The 20066-nt window shown below is 37.9% G+C and overlaps 1 long non-coding RNA gene across 1 annotated transcript in view; it reads left to right on the top strand.

Moving 5' to 3' along the window:
• The first annotated feature begins 505 nt into the window (after window positions 1–505).
• The window catches only part of LOC125317173, a 37926-nt gene continuing 18365 nt past the window's right edge, over window positions 506–20066 (top strand). Inside the window, exon 1 of the long non-coding RNA XR_007199957.1 lies at window positions 506–650. This is a non-coding gene — a long non-coding RNA (uncharacterized LOC125317173). The remainder of the gene's footprint in view (window positions 651–20066) is intronic.

Genomic DNA, 20066 nt, shown 5'->3' with positions numbered 1-20066 from the left:
TCTAAAATTCCATAAATTATGTGACTTTGTACTTAAGTTTTTCTGTAAGGAAGAGTAAATACAGCAAAACTCATGTGCTAAGGTTTGTGCCACTCAGTGCAGTTGCCATTCAGTGTTGAAACTCAGGCACTGTAAAAGACAGTACTGCATATATATATGTCCCATGATCACAAGGAAACGGTCTGGTCTTTTCTTGCTTTGTGTCTTACCCTGCAAGATGCTGTGTTTAGGTTGCCTAATCTAGCATGAAGAAATCTTTTGTTCTGGATTAAGTACTACCTTTCTGCTAGGTAGTATAATGCACTGCTTTTGAAGGCTGCATGTTATTGGCATACAGGAAAAGATTTTGGTTAAGTCTCTGTCCTCCGCTGCTGCTTGTTTGCAATCTGTTTAAGATAAGTCTAAGCCTCCTGGTGCTGTCTCAGTTTCCCCTCTGTGCAGCAGGGACATCTCCCTGCTGCTGCTGTGCAGGCAGCGTAGTGTGCATGTGAGATGGTGTGCTGACTCAGAGATAGGGTACCCAAGTAAGTCTACCTGCATCTGCAAGGCTGGGTGCTGTGGGGGAGTCAGCTGGTACAGTGAAGAAAATTAAACTGGAACTTCATCAGCAAAAGGGAATGTGATCTCCAATACTGGCAAATTGAGTTCTGGTAAGTGCACTGAACAAGTCAAGGCACTGTTTTGATGGTAATGTTATATGAGACCAAGTTTATAATGGTGATCTGTATCGAGTCAGGACATGTGACCTCATTTGTCTGATGTGGGCTCTCAACTATAATCTATACCTTCATTATCTCAAGTGCAGGATAACTGTAACCCACTCTGGCTGTCAAGTCACAACTAAAAACTACTGTGAACTGAAGGTGACTTGAAATGCAGCCGTGCAATTATTAAGTAATGTGTCATGCAAGGAGCACAGTGCATTATACCAATTGCTTTGGATGCGCACTTGTCGCCAGCAAGAACAGAGGTGAAATTCATACCCTCTGTTTTAACTGCTGTCTCCCGAAGTGGCTCGGGACCAACTTACCTGAAGGGACTTTAAATTCTCTGTGCTGTGTGCTACAGTTGTGATTACAGGTACTGGATGGAGCTGCAGGCCAGAGCTGGTCTCAATAGGTCTGAGATGTGAACTGTGTATTTTGTATAAGCACTTATTTTGGTTTTTTTTAAATTTTTTTTCTTCTAAGAGGCTGTTCTTTGTAAGCACAGGGAGGAATATTATCATGATCCATGCATTTAAGCAGGCTGGATGATTACATTTATCTGGTTTCACTTTCTGCGTGGCAGTGTTCCTTCTCCTTTCCCACAGAATTCTTGCATGATGTACATACATGCACATGTATGTGGTAACACCAGAATATGTATTTTACAGTTTCATCCAGCCTCAAAACAAGAACTTCAAGTGATTCTGAATTTCCTGTGCCCCATGATAAGCTGCACAAATTGCTACTTTTTACTCTGGCACCTGGATGGGTTTGTTCTGTCAGTGCTGTATGAGCAGTTATGTTGCCTGCTCTAAAATTTTCTTTTAAATGTGATTATTGTTAATATTTTTGAAGGGTATAGAATTTTCTAAAAGTAGGACTTCACTCAACTATCAAAACCTAGATGAATAAAATATCTGAGGTTGTTTTGTTCAAATAATTTTGTAGATACATTTTGATTGCTGTGACTGGTTTCACTTTCCTAGTTCTCTTGGTCTTAATGTTTTCCAAAGATATTATAAATATTTCTGTCACAGTGTGAAATGACATTTTATTTTGAAAAAAAGTATTATGTAGCCGAAATATTTATAAAATCTTATGTAAGGAACTTTTTCTATTACTCCTTAAATGAATCAGAAATAAAAATGATGACATGAAAAGAATTATGATCTTTTGGAGCATCAAGACTGACTCCACTAGGTGGAGAACTTGCATCAAGTATGCAACTAAAAATGCTGGCACTAACTGAAATCATAGTGGTGCTGCAAAAATTAGACTCCTCATAACAGAATACTTTTTGTATCATACTTCCCATCTATCGCTTCTGGTGAAAAGCACTTCTTAATTTGTGGCATAGAAATTCTGTGGGGTTGTAGAACACTATATAAATTTATGCTTAAAAATTAATAAAAGGATGAACATATATTTCTTGATACATTAGCTGAAGAAGTTGCTGTCCGTAGTCATCAACTTCTCTGTGAAATGTACTCATTTAGAACATTTTTCTTCACCATCCAGCTCATTCTTATGACTTGCTGACAATGCAGACTGTCTGGAGATAGAAAGAATGAAAAAAATTGGCCAAACCCAGATGTTTAATTTTTAAAAGTCCTATTTAACTGGATCCCAGCTAAAATTAAACTAAGGAAACATTGTATTTTTTTTGTTTTCCTGGTTCTGTCAACATGACCAAGATTAAGATCCTCAGAACTAGGAAGAGGACCAATGCTGACAAAAGGCAATATTTGAATGTGTATTTTTGTGTTGGCTATAGGCCCCAGCCAGAATTAGGACTGGGGTTGACTTTGAAATTTTTTCAGATTCAGAATTCTGTGGCATTGCAGTAGGTCCTGTATGGGTGGCAGGAGAATAAAGACTAATGGGGACAGTTTTTCTTTATCTGCTGGGACTAATCTGTGGAGACAAATCTGCTGGGAATTTGAAATCTGCACATTTGCCTGCTGAAAATAATTTAAAAAGTCATATATGGTTTGTGTAAGAGTCAGAATATAAAGTTTCTAGCACCACATGTTCAGAAGGGGACAACTGTGGAAGTGTCATTTCTTGTTTGGATGTGCAAACCAACACCAGACTTCAAGATAGATTCTGAGTTGGGCTTTGGGAGTGTAAGAGAGACTTGCAGGGATTTTTGGTTTTCTCAAGGGAGTGAAGAATCAAGGAGACTGCAGAAAGAGGTAAATGCTCTATATCCTTCTTTACTATTAACATATGTTTAATTAATGCAAGTATTATAACTGGGATTTGGGAATTCAAGTCTTCAGGATATTTGTGTTTTTATGCTGGTGGTCTGACAGAGTTAGGAAGAGGCCAGGTGATGGCAGGGTAGGAAATTGGATGTACTCTTTCATTATGCTTCAAGCCTAGGGCAGAAGCCCTAATTAACATCAGACATAGAATTGGATTTTCAAGACTCCAGTTGATTCTCTTTGGCTCGCAAAGTTCAGAAGACAAGATAACAGCTGCTGGTAAAGGCAGATACTGTGTAAGTTGTAGTCTGAATGCGTACCAGGTTTTAACTAAGATTAGGGCTAGTGGTGGTATTAGGTTAAGGCTCTAACTTGCTTTAAATTTAAGGCTGAGATTAGATTTCAGGATAAGAGGTGTTCTCTTTTATTGACACATTCCTTCTTAAGAGTCCAGATGTTTTCTGGATCCTATTATTACTGAAGAGTTGAAAATGGGCAGGTGTTGGAAATGATGAATGTTCTGTATCATCTTGTAGAGGCAAGATTCACACTGATGTCATGGCTAGGGTAGTGTTAGGAATAGGGAATCCAAACTTTATTGTTCTCAGTTTATGGGTGGATATTCCAGGGACTAGGGAAATAGAAAAATGACATGCTTCTCAATGGGAATATGCTTTTCTTTCACTTTCATTGATGTGATCTCTGTTGGTGTTGATAGTAATATTAGGATTGGAGTTAGGTTTAAAGTTTTGGGTTTAGTACTGAAAGAGAACTTTTTTTCATTCTAGAGGGTCTAGATAAATACAAGTAGAGAATAGAGTTGCTTAGGCCAATGCTTTATGTTTTCATTTACTTCTGGTCTTCCTTCAATTCATTCATATAATTGAATTTTGTGTTAGAATTTTCACGTTGTATGACTTATGAATGATGCCTTTTCCTGGTCTTAAAATCAAGAATCAAACATGGTTAGAAGGGAAAAAGGGGTTTTACCTCAGTATTTCTTTTAAGGATCTTTAGGCGCACCATGTCCAGGTGGAATGCACTGAAATGCACACCGCAATGCACACTCACAATAGCTCAGGTATAACATTATAGGTCTTACTAATTAGCATATCTATCAAAGATTCCCCAATGAGAGGCTCGAGTGAGCCCCCCCACCTCCCCGAGGAACTTTCCTCCTGGATGGTCCTATCTTAGTTTATAAGATGTGTTCTGGAGAGGACCTTGGTGTCTGGGGCTTTCTGATCTCTAACTACGAGGCTTCAAAGATGTTTAGTCTCTTAGCTTAACAAAATAAGTCTAAGAATGTGGGCAAAAAACCACTAGGAATACAAAAAGCTATAAAAAGGTATATAAAAGGGGCATAAAAGAAAAGGCAAAAAATCATCATGGCATCATGAAGACAGAATTCATATTTATTTATAGTAATAATTAGTATAAAATAAGAACTTTCAAAAATTATTGCATAATATAGGGGACAGCAGTAGAAAGGACTCCTGGTAATAATTAGGTTTAAGTTCAGAGTTGGAAGTAAATCTAGAGCTTAGAAATCTAAAGCTTCAACACTACAAAGCTTCAAAAGTATATTTTCCTCTTATGTTTACCCATGTCTACTTGAGTTTAGGAAGGGCAATTTCTTAAAGATATTACTGGAATTAGACGTCATATCTAATTAAACATAATTAAGATTGAATGTGAACTTATCCTTTGGAAACTCAATAGTTGAAAAGCTGTGTTTGTTATGGCCTTTTGTAGTGCTCTTCAGGGTGGAAAGAGGGAATAGGTCATTACTGGGAACACATTAATTTCTTCCCACTCATGAAAGAAAATTTCTCCCAAGAATCAGCCCCTGTCTGCTCCTGGCTGGGGTGGTGGGATGGGATGGGACAGCCTGCTAGTCTCTGCCCTTCTCCCCCAGGGGTGTTGTGGGATTTCGCCAGCCTGTACGAGGGCTGCAAGAATTGATCTGAGAGAGATGTGTGACAGCAGTAGTGGAGACTACTTAGGTTTTCTCATAAATTTGCATTGTGGGTTTGATGAAGGCTCTCATTAGTGTTGGGGAACATGAAGGTATTCTCACACTCTCTGTCTTGTTTGTTCCTTTTTTCTGTTTCTGGCCCTCATTTCCCTTGATGAGCCATCAGGCCCGCCTCCATTCAGAAGAGGGCAATTATTTCTCCCAAATTTAAATCCAAGCTCAGTTGATAATTTGTTTTAGGGTATCTCCCAGAAAGTTTGGCAGAGTGTTGCACTGAATCTGACTTTGTCTGCCAGGACATATGTCCAATACCTGCTCGTGTCAAAAAATCCCATTGTATAGTTTTGTAGGACGCTCTGCATAGACCTGGTATTATACTCGTGGCCAGTGAGAAGGACACTTTGAACTGAAAAAAACCCCCAAAACAGTAAATATGTTCATATGTTGAGTGGCAGCACTCATTGGAAGATGCAGGCCAAACAGTGATAAGGGTAATAGACATAAAGAAATGTGGACAAAAAGGTGGTCTGCTCTGATTGTGCTGGTAGTCAGAGATTTCTGGCTGGTGGATCCACAGTGTTGGTGCAGAGAGAGCAAAGGCTGCTGATCAAAGGCTTCACTTTCGTTAGAAGAAACAATCAAAACTGTGTAGATCAACAGGACCAGTGCAAACATAGACCTTGATGCATGTGCTGGACAGTGGTGTGACAGCCTTTTCCTCACTTGATCTGCAATCCTCACAATACAAAAGATACTGCAAAAATTGGGGAGGGTAGCATCTGTCCTTTGTCATGTATATGAATGGATATCTCCAGATGTTTAATACTGTTTTTAGTTTGTAACAACCTTTAGTGATTTGCCTTATTTTCAGTAATCATTTTCTCTTTTCCTTGAAAAAGTTGAAAAATATTAACAGATTTTTACAGACAGAATCTGTCTGGTTTGTTGTTACCTTGGGAAAAGGCAAAAGGGTGACCTACAAACAACTGTTGTGAGGTGTGTGTTTGTCTTTTCTCCCAAGTAACAAGTGATAGGACAAGAGGAAATGGCCTCAAATTGTGACAGGGGAGCTTTAGGTTGGTTACTAGGAAAAGTTTCTTCTCTGAAATTGTTGTCAAGCACTGGAACAGGCTGCCCAGGGAAGTGGCTGAGTCACCATCCCTGGAGGTATTTACAAGATGTATAGGTAAACTTAGCTACATGGTCTAGTGGTAGATTTAGAAGTACTGGGTTAACAGCTGGATTAAGTCATCCTAAAAGTCTTTTCCAAATTAATGATTTTATGATTTCATGGAATTCGCAAGAGACTGTGCAGTTCTCTTCAGTTCTGAAGGCCACTGAGCTGGCTCTTACAAAGGCAGGACACAAGAAGACCCAACTTCAAGATACAGAAGGTAAATTGAATTTTGAATAAACTTTTAAAAATTTCCATTTTGCCTGGTTGAATCATTTTGAGTTTCCTGGTAATAAACCCAAAGGATTCAGTTTTCTAAGGAAAGCTGACTTCTTTGAATATAAAAGTATTTTAGTTCTTTTGGGGAGGGGGATGTGTGTCATCACTACAGGAAAAAAATCTAGTTCACCCCCTCACTGTATCTGGTAAGTGCAGATTGCTTCTCAGAAACCTAGATCACAGCAGCTCTTCTGACTTCTGCATTGTAACAGTTTTGCACCTTCTGGTTTGGTGATAATGAAATACAATCTTTCAGCCTTCCCTTTTTGCTTTCTGAAAAAAACGTATCTTGTTTGTTTTCATAAGTGCTTGAAAGTGTTCAGAAGTGTTTAAATGTGGCACATGTCAGCATACCAAATTAACATTGTAGCCATAAGGAGTGCTATTGTATTTATACCTTACAAATCATCTCCAAGCCCTTATCTGCTTTTTGAAAGAATAGTCTGTCCAAAGTTATCATTTAGTGAAATTGTAGCTGAAAATTGTTGTGGATTTTTTTTTTTTTAAAGTTACAACACTGAAAAGGATTACTTGATCAGGAGAGAAAATATCATCTAATTTCAACACAGGTAGGGAGGGCTTGATGATATATTTGCTATGTTGAGAGTTTTTTGGTCCATGAGAGTTTGTGGTGTCTTGTTTGTGACAATGTTTTAGTCCTGTTCCATATCAGAGAATCGTAAAATGGTTTGGGTTGGAAGGGGCCTTAAAGATCATGCAGTTCCAACACCTGACCATGGACAGGAACACCTTCCACTACTCCAGGTTGCTCAGAGCCCCGTCCAACCTGGCCTTGAACACTCCCAGGGATGGGGCATCCACAACTTCTCTGGGCAGCCTGTTCCAGTGCCTCACCAACCTCACAGTGAAGAATTTCTTCCTAATGTCTAATCTATATCTACCCTCTTTCTGTTTAAAGCCACTCTTCCTGTCCTTTCACTACATGCCCCTGTAAAAACTCCCTCTCTTGACTATTCTTCACTGTAAATTTTGCTCTGCCAGTTCTTGTAATCACTGAAACAGCCTGTGTGTGCCGGTACAATAAGGCTACAGGAGAGTGACATACTCTCAAATATTATGTGATGGACAGAGAGCAGAAAATAATTTATCTAGTTTGTACTTCAAAGCAAGAGAAGTGAGAGCCAGGCAGAGGAAAAAAACGTCTTGTTTCCAGATCTCTGTATGGAAACATTCCAGATCACTAGCTGCTCTGAGTGATTGTTTTCCACTTAGTTAAGGTAGAAACTAGAGATCAAGAGCCAAGATGTCCACAGTCAGAGATAAAATCATGGGACACGAAGTTCAGGTGTGATGATGGAGTTTCTTTTTAAAGTGCGACATCCTTAGAAAAATTGAAAACTCACAAGGGTGAAGGTTGGGAACTCTGTCCTTTAGCAGCACCAGTGCACAGCACAATGAAACGTGTCAGAAAAATCATTATCTTTTGGAAAGTGAAAACTTTATTTTGTGTTCAGAAGACAGCAGATGTAAGCAACTTTTGCTGTAACCTGCCAATCCAAGTGTTTTCAAGCTGGCATTTTTTGCTTATTTTGCAATTGGAGAGTCTGCATGACTTATCATTTGTAAGGGAAATACTGATTTTCAGTCCAGAAGTGCTTAATCAACTCCATGTTTTCATGAATGCAAGAACATTTATGCAAGTTCCACAAGTATTATTTCCCCAGGAAAATATTTTAACAGTCCAGTTTCACACTGGTGTTATTATATCCCATTTAATCAGTAAGATTAGTAATCTAGAGCTGCTGAGTGACTGAGAGGAATTCTGATTCCTCTTATTCTCTGGGCCTGTATTCTCCGGGCCTGTATTCTCCATCAGTTACAGAATTTTCAGGGATCGGCTTTTCAGTGTGGAGAAATCAACCATTAAGCAATCATAATATATGTTTAGAGAGTGAGGTGTGCAAGAGTGGGGTCTGTGGGAGCACACAATCACTATTAGAAATCTCAAGTGAGCAAGAGCCTTACTCCTTAAAAAAGCTAAGGGTCTCTATCTCCCTCCTGACAAAATTAGATGCTGTTTCTCAGAAGTCCCTAGAGCAGGAGATCAACAGATCCAATACAGCTTATTCAGTCTTGTGAAACACTCACTGTCATACTCAGACTCATTTTCCTGTCTTTGGAGGTGGCAGTGCAGGGAGAGTTGAGTGTGGGTTTTATAAATTCTTCAGATGAAACTTTGTCATGCTTTGTGAAGTAGTTGAATGGACTTAGACATTTTAAATCTCTACAGTCTCTGAACTCCTCTGGAATTGCTGTATGTAGTGTGAGACAGTTTAATAGGACTAATTGAGATAATTTCACTCTAGCTTATTTGAGACACGGTGAGAATATACTCGCTTGGGAAGTGGGTGAGGTAGTTCAAGTCCTCCTGAGAGTTAACCTTGAGTGTCATAGACATATGAGGACAATAAAAACTAAGGAAAAAAGATACAGTATTTTTTTTTCTTATTTTTTTAGAAGAAAAACTGCAGGGTCTTTTTTGTCTAAGAGCACCAATCATTATAGCCTCACAGAGGAGAAAGAAATGGTGCTTCTATCATCTGGGAATTCCCTTTGAGGACATAAGTATGCTCCAGACAGAAATTTTATTTTATTTTTTAGATAGGTGTAAACTTTAGACTTTTCTGGAGCAAGGACGTGCTGAAAAGCTCCATTTAGGTGACTTCTGGAGTCAGTGTGTAGATCCTGGGTCCTAATCTTTTTGTGAATCTAGCCTTACATTCCTGTCCTTGCTCTTGAGCTTCTGATGGCTGGGTGAGAAAAGCCCTAAAGAGTGAGAACACTCCCTTTCTATAATTGCAGGGTGAAATCACAAACAAATGGCACAGCACTCGTTGACTTCAGGTCATGCCAGAAATTCACATGTGGTTTTGGTTTTATTGTATGTCTTTCCCCTTTGTTCATGAGCATTGGCAGTGAACCTAACATAATGAGACTTACAGAGCTTCCCTGGACAATATTATTAAAAAGGAAAAAGGAAGCTGTCTAAGGTATCTAACAATAACTGAATGATAGCAAACTATTCACATGGTTGTCTTTGCCAGCAGGGAATGTATTTAGTGACTAAATGGGAGGGAGGACTTCCAATCTTATATTCCTATGAAATATGCAAAGCACTGAACAACAAAGGATGACAGAAAATATGCATGTCCAAGTCAAACAACAAAAGTGACCTTTCCTTAAAAACATTTTGAAACAGTTAACTACAATTCCAAGTTAATACTTGGTAAGCAATTAATGAGTTAGCATACAGGCTTCTTTTCCAGACATTACAAATTAGTCTGCTTTTACACACAAAACCCATGCTACAATAAGAAACATAAATCAGATGTTTTTATAGCCTAAGAATATTGTATTTAACCCAGCTCAATCTAAACATTTTTCTGTCCTTCTGTCTGCAAAAAGATTTGTGCTGCTTGAACAGAAAAAATGTTTGTGCTGTTACTCAGTTTTGTTCTCACTCCTTCAAATATTTTGAAATTAAGTGTTGTGGCTACTATTTGTAATACTTTATGCTTTCTACTTGCTCTTTTTCAGATAGTGGTGCCAGGATTTCTGTTCTTACTTGTCATTATGTCTTTTACATTGCCTCCTTGTTTTGTAATTAAATGTCTACTACTAAATATCATTACTAAAATGTAATTCATCTGACCAAATTGTTCCTGCCAGTTAGGACACAGAGCATATAGCAAAAATTCTAGCACCTACATGTCTCATGGGGTATTTTAAACTATAGTTTTACTTCAAATTAAATGATTATTAATTGACTGTAGATTTACTCAATATAGTTATTCATTTTGTTAAATTGTTGTACATATGGCCTGCATTTTTGTTTCCCTACAGGCACTTCTCTGCTTTTAAAGACAAGTTAGTTGTTTTGAGCAAATGCTTGTGTAATGTCCAAAGTGTTCTTCATAACAATGTTAACAAGAAAGTAATTGATTTACAAATTATGCTAAAATCCATCTACTTTGGATAGTTTTCTGAGTTTATCATGCAGAATAGTACAAATGAGGTCCTTTATTAGAGACTGCCTTGACTATGGAGTTGGACTATGTTTTGTATTCTTTTTCTCTTGCTTATTCCCTCACTTAATAATATACATGCAGGAAATACTTATAGAAAAGGCATTTACATTTTAGTCTGTGCTGTCACAATGACCAAGATTTTGTTGCTGGATTTGGTTACATGCACTGGTTTATTCCAGTTCCTATCCTTATAGAATAGATGCACTTGCTTATAAAATTTGCTTAAAAATATTTTTGCTTTTCATTTGCTTCTTTGTTTTTGGTGGACACAGCATCTGCTTATATCTTAAACAACACTACTAAATATCTTTCTGGTTGCTTCCCTCCATTGCTTGTGGTTGAATGTTCATGTCTCTCTAATTTTGCTAGAGTAATGTGTTTCATCATTGAGTCACACTCCACCCTAATGCTACTTACATTTAACATTTCTTTTTTCCCCTGAAAGTGCATATATTTCAGTCAGATGTGTTAAAATCCCCATCTATTGCAAAGCACTCCATTTTTTCCATGTGCTGGTATGTCTGGCAGCCACTACTTTTGGAATCCCATGTATTGTCCTTCTCCAATGTAATTTCAGCCGTGAGCAGGGCTTTCCTGAGGTCAGGAGAGGAAAAGGGTGTGCCTCCACTGACCTTTCTGCCTTCCTGCAGAGGTCACCTCTTGTAAGGTGATAAGAGCTTCTGGCTCTTGCTATTGTTAGACAGGACAGTTCTGACTCAGAGCAGAAAAGTGCCTAGGCAAGACATAAGATATGGTGGCCTTTGTGCAGTTCCCCCAGCTCCAAGACACTGCATGCCAAAGCCTGTTCTCAGCACATGCTGACATCTTTGCACAATTATATGTAAATGTGTGGGACTCAGTTTCATAAATTGGATTCCAAACCATTGCTCAAACCTTGCATGCTGAAATGTTAGTATTTCATAATTAAGGATATTACACAGAAATTATGTTTTTATGTTATGTGTAGTTTTTCCCATTCATCAAATATTAGATTGTATTTTACATTATTGTTTGGATGCATTTAAGCTTTTTGCATCCAACTTTGTTGAATAATAACTTATCTGTCATCTGTTAGTGTCTACTTGATAGCTAAACAGCTGAGTCCTGGCATCACAGCTCGAGATATTTGCTAGTTTAGTGCTGTTGCTTTCATATTCATTGTTTGTTCTGTAATGGCCCTTAAACATTTCCCATGCATATTTGAGCTAGAATGATTCTTTACATAATGCCTTAGAGGAAAGCAAGGTTCTTCTAATAGCAATTAAAATTGGCAATGTTATTAGGCTAAGAATTTAAAATTACATATCACTTCTGTGCCAATTCCCTTTTATCATTAAAAAAAAAAAATCTATTTTCAACAATGTGGTTCATGCATTATACACAACTTCAGTGATTTACTTCTTGTTTTGGCATAAGCTCAGTTGAATGATATAAGAGCTAATTTTGTTTTTCTGCTATAATAGCTTGTATTGTCTGCATAATGAATCCTTTCTGAGTTTCATCAGGAGAGTTATGATGTTCATATACTTCTGTTAGCGAAAAATTTTTTTCTCGTTCCCTAAGAACTTTATCTTACCTATGATCTGAAAGAACCATTCATGCAGATATCAGCTATCACACAACATTCACAGCCATTCACTCAGGTGTCAGGAAGAGATGAATCTAGAGATGGGTTTTCTTGTTAGGATGGTGGATATTTCCAAGTGAATGCAGGAAACAGAAGTGAGGAAGAAAGCATTTAAAGAAGTTCCCAGCTATGCTACACATTTTGATAAAATGACACTGTGATGTTTCCATTGAATCATATAAGAAATGATATCATACTTGGAGAGACGGGCAAAGAAAAAGCTTTTTGTTGCCAGAGAATGTCAAAGAAATAACAGTGAGGACTAGCAGATCAAGAACTTGAGATATCTGGACTTTTGCAATGTTAGTCCATTTGGAAATATTCCAGAAATTGAGCTCCTTTCCTTTTCCTCTGTAAAGAAACAGCTCAAATCAAGAAGAAATGAGAGGGGAAGCTGAGAAGAAGCTTGTAACCTACACTCTCAGTGTAGGTTCATTATAAAGTAAATCAGGCAAATCAGAGTAAGCAAGACCTACTAATAAAGGTGAAGGAGTACTAAAGATCCTAGAAGAAAGAACAAATGCGAAAAGAGTAGGTGACAGCTGAAAGGCAGTAGAGCCACTGGAAGGCAGCAGAGGTAGGGAAAAGACCCTGTTGAGGATTAGGCAGTGAGGAATGATGGAAGTGCTTGTGTGTTAACTCAGACCAACATACAGTGGTGATTTATTTTTATGTTTCCAAGAGGGAGGCTGATATGTTCTTGTATGAAAGTTATCTTCAGCTGTGTAAGATTTATTATAGATGTTTATGATAAATCATTATATGTCAAGTGGATAAAATCTAGCTTAGAAATAAATGTCTTTTAATTTAGAATGTCTTTGTAGAAATATTAAGTGTATCAAGGCATAGGTATTATTTTTCCTTTGTAGTAATAAGTATGTCTCTGTCTGCCTGGATTTAAACTGTTTGAATCCTGTATTTGCTGTGACAGTCACAGTAGATAAACAACGTCAACATTGAACACATGCTTTGCTTCACTTACTGGAGGTTTGTCATCTGGGCTATGTAGGTAGAAAAACACCTTATAATTCTCATTGTAGTCATTTCACTCTTATAGATGGGATTCCTAGAAGCTAGATTGCAGTGAATATCAACTGGAAATCAGTGGATAAATGAAGAAAAAGGGTTCTCTGGGTCTTGAGTTATGACATAGACACTCAAAAAGGACTTGCAAAAGCTGAAGCCCATCTTTAGCGCTGAGATAAAGGAAAGCTTCCACTCTTTTTGAAATATTTTAAGAGAATTGATATAGATTATGATGCCATACAATGTTTAGGCATTTTCTGTATATCCCTAACAACTGTATCTATCTAAGCAGATTCCAGCTATGAGACTAAGGAGAGCAAAGCAGCATGAGGTGAAAGGGAAGTTAGCTGATGATATTCTTGATTTCCACACAATTCTGGTTAGAGTCATTCACAGGTCTCTATCTCAAACATTCTGTGAGAATAAACATTGATCAGATATACTTTGGAGAATTCTTGTAGACACTAACAGTGTTGATGCTGGTTTCTGCAGCAATGTCTTGATGAGGAGGTAGATGAAATACAGCAGGACTAAGTTCCAGCATGACAAATCCAATAATCTAAGCTTGCTCCAGCTTGCTATCAGCAGGTAATTTTTTCTATCTATACTAGTAGTTTGTCTTTAATGTTCTGAGGGTATGTAGCAAAGATGGAGCAGTTCAAGTTAAGAGGATGAGGACAAACACAAACCTGGATGAGCCAGAGGGATTTTGCTTGCATGAATACTATTTGAAAAGTACGTTTTGCATTTAAGCTGAAGATATAAAAACAACAAAGAGCATTACGGTACAAACAAATAATGCAAGAAAATAATAATAAGGTTACGATATCTCTTCTTTTAGAGTTTGCATGTTTCTTCTCTGGTGAGAAGTAAAAATATCACAGAAAATCAATTATTCAGATGACCTGGCCAATCTAAACAAACATGCCTCCTAAAGGAACACTTGGCATGAAGAAATAGGTGGGTTTTGCTTTATTCAACACTCAGAACACTGTATCTCAGTGCCCATTGTGGAAGACTTGAAATTGCAGGTATATATCTGTGAAACCCAGGGCTGGAGGAAAATGGATTTTTACATGCCTTCAACCTTAGAAATTGCTCCTGGCCTCAATCTGGGATAATTTTCTCCTTTGGGGTGTGCTGGAAAACATCTCTCTGCTTTAATCCTTTTGAGGAGGCAAAGGAAGGGGTGGAAAGCAGGAATGAAGGGTTGGTCTTTGTGTAGTGATTACTGGGCATGGGATGAAGGAAATGTTGAGGATTATGTTGCTTTGGATATCTGAAGTGATTGACTGGGTTCATATTAATTTCTACAAATAAGAACAAAAGGTATACACTGAAATAAATATTTTAAAGGAAATTACAGTACTTTGATATATTTCCTTGAATATAAGTTTCAGTGAGGTTGAGGCAAATGATGCTGCCTCACCCTGAATTTCAGCGTGGAAATGTTTCCAGTGTGGAAATTCAACCACAAAAAGAATCTCTTTTCCCAGATCTTACCAACACTGCACAGGAACAATAAATTATTCTCTGCTTTAGCAAAATAGAGTTTGTCTGCTGTGTTGTGTGAGTCTTTGATACTGGCTAAAGAAAGTACAGCAACTAAAACATGAGTCATGGCAGCGTGTGTTAGAGTCATGCAATCATAGAACAGTTTGGGTTGGGACCTTAAAGGTCTTCTTGTTCCAATCCTCCTTCCATGGGCAGGGACACCTTCCACTAGACCAGGTTGCTCAAAGCCCTATCCAGCCTAGCCTTGAACAACTCCAGGAATGGGGCATTCACAACTTCTCCAGGCAACCTGTTATGGTGCCTCACCATGCTCTAATCTAAGTCTACTCAAGCTTAAAATCATTACCCCTTGTCTTATCACAACATGCCCCTGTAAAAAATCCCTCTCCAGCTCTCTTGTAGGTGTTGGAAGGCTGCTATAAGAGACAATTTATAAGAGGCTATATGAGACTTCATGTCATGTTACTACTGGGTGATGTGGAAGAGAAGTGCTGAAATTGGGGCTTCAGTTTACTAATTATCATGTCTTAGCTGGCACACAAAGATGGTAGATCATAGAGAAAATGGCCACTCTTTGGTAGAAATAAAATTAAGTTCCAATATTATAGAGTTACTGTCTGTCCAGGCTTGCTAAAAACAAGCGTTCTGTATTATTAGTTGAATATATATTTGGAATATGTTGTATTCCTTTTCATGATAGAATCACTGTTATGTCTCTTGGAATGACTTAAGAAGGAAGTGTTCTCTTGCTAAACAATTCCCCAGTATGATGGTTTAATAAACAGGCTCTGAAAAAATCCTGTAAATATTCCTATTCATTTAGTGAAAAAAGCCCAAAAACATATGGACAGACAAGAAAAATAAGTATATAAAGTATTGAGTTAGATATGTACTTTTGAAAGTTCAATTTAAGGGATTGTAATAAATCTAGGATGACCTTCAAACAGCTTAGCCTCCAGTTAAATTTTTGAGCAGTAGTGCTCTCTATAAACAAGGTGTCTGTGAAGGTCTAGGGTTGGCCAATAGGAGACAACAGGCCCAGGGATTTAGGTAAAATTTAGGTGAAATGAATACATCAATAAAGCACATTTCAGAAAACGTTCGAAGAAGCAAATCCAATTGCAGTGCAAGCTACAACTCAGCAGATTATATGCCCTCTGCTTCACTATGAGAAAATTGTCTGAAGAGCAAACATTTCTGGTGAGAGCAGAAGTTAAATAAATAGAACATATATCTATATGCTAAGGCTTTTGGGAAGCCCATTTTGGATCCTTCATTTTTTGTGGTTTTATTTTTTTTTTTTAAAGATCAAATGCTGTTTTAAGATTTTGGACAAAGACTTTTTGATTATCTTATTAAAATAAAAAAAATAGTAATTAAAAGTGTTGTTTTAAAACATGATGTCAAATGTTTTGTTTAAAAGGTATCCTAAAAAAATATTCAGTGCCTTCAAATAAAGAAGTTCATTAAACAAAGAAATATGAAACTGAAGTACTATGACCTTTTTATTCTCCCTAGCCAGTCCCCATTTCTGGCTGAATTTATTAGTTGATTTGATTCAAAGTTCCCTAGTTCCAGTTCCCCCCTAGTTCATTTACTCTACAGAAAAGCTTATTTGCCCAGTTCTGAAGCCAGCCTTAAATCTCACCTCTTTTGTAACTACTCCTCGGAAACAGAGTACTCCTTGTGAGACTCAGAGTAGGTAGTTTGGTAAAAGACTGTGTTCTCAAGACCTGTATTTTTCTTTTTTAAAGAAAAAATACTAAGGCTGTGATGTCTAGTCAGTGTTGTACAGGCAGTGGTAGTCAGTGGGTACAGTTAATATGTTGTAATAATGTAATATTTCACATCCTGACCTTTGAAAATTGCTGTCATATATATCCTACACATAGTAAATCTGTTTCACAAAGGTTGGAAGAGTTCCTGAAACATTTTGTTCAATATTAATGTGTGTTTGAGCAAAATGGAGAGAGAGATTTTATGGAAAAGAATGACGTTTTCTAGGGACACTTAATTATTTTTTGGCTTTGATGTTAAAAATATAATGTTTAAAGGGGCCTCAGTTTTTTCCATTTCAAGAAGCGAGAAGCATTAAGGGACTGGAGTATCTCTCTTATGCGGAAAGACTGAGGGAATTGGGGCTGTTCAGCCTCAAGAAGAGACGACTGAGAGAAGATATCATCAATCTCTGTCAGAATCTGAAAGGAGGGTATTGAGACGATGGATCCAGCCCCTTCTCGGTGGTGCCAAACAATAGGACAAGAAGCAATGGGCAGAAACTGATGCACAGAAAGTTCCACCTGAGTATGAGCAAGCAATTCTTTATAGTGCAGGTGACTGAGCACTGGAAGAGATTGCCCAGAGAAGTTGTGGAGTCTCCCTCACTAGAAATATTCCAGAAGCATCTGGACACAATCCTGTGCCATGTGCTCTAGGAATGACCCTACCTGAGCCAAGAGCTTGGACCAGATGACCGACTGTGGCCCCTTCTTTGGGAGTGAGGCGTTACCCATTTTGTCTATTTGTAAATCAGAGAATTCACAAAATCTCTGAATCTACATATCTTCAAAATGTTTTCACACTTTGAGACTCAGAAAGTAAAGCTGGATTTTACAGGATATTACAGACCATAATAACCCTAGACATAATTTCCCCACAATGTTACAGCGTTTGGGTTCGATTTCATGGAATGCACAGCGTTTGTGACTATTACACCCATCATCCCTTTACTGCAAGGCGCCGAGCATGGGTACTGTGCTTTGCACACACAACAAAGTCTCTGCCCATGATCTGGAGCCCAGTCTGGAGTGGTTCAGTACAGAAAGTCTCCTCTTGTGTTTGGTAGGTATGAATCACCATGAATCCTGGAAACAGAGAGAATGCAAAGCAAAACAGTGCTGTAGAAATGAGTTTTCAGGGATATATTCTATCAGTTCATCCCTGAGGTGCCTTAGAGTCTCACTCTGCTCTCTGCTTTCCACAAATATAGCTGGATTATTATTTGTATTAATTAATAATGCTATCAGTATTTATTATGATTTTGGCTGTATGTGCAGAATGTATTACATGTGATGATTAAAAAAAAGTCTTTTACCATCTTTTTCAGACTGATGAAAATAATGTTTGATTCCAAAATAACTGAAAGTGAGGTAGTGGCAGACGTACTACATGGAAATATCACTGCAGCAATCCTCACAGAGGAGAAGTAATAATTAAATGCCTTTCAAACACTAGGACCCAAGCCTCAGAGCTGCTTAGTTTAAATGCTGTACCTCCTGAAGCCCACTATGAAGTATTTATAGGATAGAGACTGAAAGGTAGTCAAACTAAGCACTGACAGTCTAAAGTAAATGAAAATAATTAAAGGAAGCAGTATAGTGTGTAGTACAATTTACAGAAAGTCAGGATAAAAATAGGTGAGGATCAATATATACACTAAATTACATACATTGGTGACTATTTAACATCTTGTGTCTGTCATGTATTTGCTTTATTTACTGTGAAAGCAAGAAAGAAAAATGATCATAAAATATTTAAGAGTCAGTGTAAATGGAAAAAATGTTTTCCCAAGGTAATGGACTCCTCCAGCTATTAGGCAATGAAGCAAAGTAGAAGCATTTATTTTCCAGGCAGAAGGCAGTGCTTCTGAGATAAATTTCTATGATAATTGCTGAAATGCAATATAATGGATCCAGAGGTATCTGGTTTTACACAGAGAGCTCTGAATGAGCAGGGATGGCTTTTGTCCACAGCCTGGCTGTGGTGGCCCAGCCCTATTTCCCACACCAGTCCTGCCAGGGCTCCGTGTGCTCAGTGTCCATCTCCAGCAGCGTGTTGGCTCCCAGAGACTGGTGCTGGCTGAGAACATATGTTTCCTCTCTGACAGAAGTGATGTTTGTAGCATGAGGGGCAGGCTCTGACAGACTGCTTTTTGCTGCACAAATGTCCTTTATGTGCTTCCTATGAATAAAAACCTTTGCAACAGAGGAAACTCGAACCCTCTTTCACAATGATTTTCGTAGGTGACATTGCTTTTCCCCACAGTTATTTTTTTATGCAACTGCTGCCCACCTGCCCATTTGCTTCAGAACAGTGTTTCCCCCCAGCCTTCCAAACACCACTTCAGACAGGCTTTTAATCCCCCCTCCTCATGCATCTCCTGTGCTTTACTCTGGGCACAATCAGCACTTTGTTTTCCAGCTGACTTCTCGCAGTTTGATTCTCAATATCTTGCAGTCTCAAATTTAACGTATATTTGAAGATACAGAGCATTTTAAAAATTCCCTGACTTCCCTACCTTTCTTAGCACTTCAACTTTCCTTAATATTTGTTCAACATTTTAACATTACTTTTATGAATTATCATATTTAAATGTCATCTTTGACTAGGTTGTTTTTTCTTTTTTTAGCATCTGAACATGTATTTCTTCATCAAGCTAAAAAATATTTGCTTTTGCCTAAGTAGTAATTCCTTTCTAATCCTTAAGGCAAACAGTCGCTAGCCTGAAAATGTAAATTGATAAATGTGTTTTTGATTTTTTAAATAAATATTTTGTTAGGAAATTGTCACTAGAAAGCATTAGAAGTCAAATACATAAGTAAATGCAACCTGGTGGTACTTTTAAAATTATGCAGGATAAACTTCAGAAAGTCAGAATTAAATAAAAGCTTTTGTCACTCTGAGCACTAGCACTAGGTCCTAGGCAGATCAGACTCAACTTGTCAAAACTTCCCCTTGTGATTTGAAGTATATGTGCCTGATGCTTGGACTGTTTGATCTTAAAATATCACTGAGGCTATTTGTGCTGGGTCATATCACTTCAAACAAAGTATTTTATACTCTTCTCCCTCCTTTTCTCTTATCTGATAGGTGGATAGGTCTGCTAGTGCTTAATGTAAAACCATTAAACATCACTTTTTCATTTATCTTAAATCACTGCTTTCCTAAATTGATACTATTATCTACTTTAAAAAGTGGATATTGGGGATACATATATAATAACAGTAGTAATAAACACTGCTAGATTTCCCCAAAGTGCCATTAACACTTAACATTTTTGTTACCATTGCTCTGTTTTATGGACATGTTTAATAAATATAGAAATACCTGGGTAGTCTCCCTACATCTGTGTTCCACTTCTGTGTTTGATAGCTGTCATTCAAGTTATGTTAAAACATTTCATGACAGTAATAGGGCTCAGGCATCAGCTTAGGAAACTTTAGGAGTCAACTTCTCAGTATTTTGTAGTGAGATTTGTTTATTGGATTCAATCTTATTGGCAATGTGAAGGTTTATGAGTATTCACATGGCAGATGCAGGTGCCTGACCAGGCTCTGCCTGCCACACGGTCAGGTCTTGGAGCATCGGGTAGCAGGGATGTAGAAAGAGCTGGGGTGGCTGCATGCAAGCCAGGTTGAGACTTGAAGTGGGTGGTAGCTGTAGTGAGGTGAGTCTGTGCTATTTACAGGTACTGACTGGATGAGAAATCTGTTCAGCACTGCTGG

The sequence above is a fragment of the Corvus hawaiiensis genome, chromosome 26, assembly GCF_020740725.1.
Source record: "Corvus hawaiiensis isolate bCorHaw1 chromosome 26, bCorHaw1.pri.cur, whole genome shotgun sequence".
In the NCBI taxonomy this organism is placed as follows: Eukaryota; Metazoa; Chordata; class Aves; order Passeriformes; family Corvidae; genus Corvus; species Corvus hawaiiensis.
This window is presented reverse-complemented; position numbering and strand designations above follow the sequence as displayed.